General features: G+C 47.1%; 1 non-coding gene across 1 annotated transcript; it reads left to right on the top strand.

The window, feature by feature from the left end:
- The first annotated feature begins 349 nt into the window (after positions 1-349).
- LOC114692020 lies at positions 350-512 on the top strand. The gene has a single exon (XR_003734317.1). It is a non-coding gene; the product is annotated as a U1 spliceosomal RNA (small nuclear RNA).
- The last annotated feature ends 210 nt before the right edge of the window (positions 513-722 follow it).

Below are 722 nucleotides of genomic sequence, written 5' to 3'. Positions count from 1 at the left end.
AAAATGGAAGAAGTGAGTACTCAAGCCTGAAGGGGACATCTATATCACCCTCTCCAAGGCTGAAATGTCCTGGAAGAGGAGATAGCAAGGATGTAAGAGCTGGACACCCCTCCATCCTCAGCCCCTACCATCCACATGTATGCCCCCCCACCCCTGTGAATGCATGCCGCGCGCGCGCACACACACACACACACACACACACACACACACAACACACACACGAAGAGGGAGACTTGTGGGTCAGAGGGCTAGACGTAATGGGAGGGAGACAAGTGACGGTAATGGCCGGGCTGAATATGATCAGAATACATTATATACCTGTATGCAGTTGTTAAAAAATAAATGAAAAATCATTTCAGTGCAAGCAATCCCTCGATCACGGAGGGAGTTTTCCCAGGGTCAGGCTCAGCCACTGCAATCCAGATCTTCTGACCTGAAGACTGTCCTCAAATGTGGGACACTCTATTGTGTAGTTTGTGGTAGTGGGGGAACTGTGTTACAACTTTCCCCTATTAAATAAAAAGAATAAAATGCAAGAGAGAACTTAGACAATTCAGCTTGACTGAGAGGCTGTAGAAAATATTGAACTCAATGAGTCCCAGAGGAAGAGACAGCAGAAAATTCCTGGAAGAGATCATAACGGTTGTCTTTCCTTCTGGATTTGAAACCAGTACCAACTGGACAGACAGTGCAACACGGTCCTTCCCAGGTGCACCTGTGTA

Source organism: Peromyscus leucopus, chromosome 7, assembly GCF_004664715.2.
Source record: "Peromyscus leucopus breed LL Stock chromosome 7, UCI_PerLeu_2.1, whole genome shotgun sequence".
NCBI classification, from domain to species: domain Eukaryota; kingdom Metazoa; phylum Chordata; class Mammalia; order Rodentia; family Cricetidae; genus Peromyscus; species Peromyscus leucopus.
This window is presented reverse-complemented; position numbering and strand designations above follow the sequence as displayed.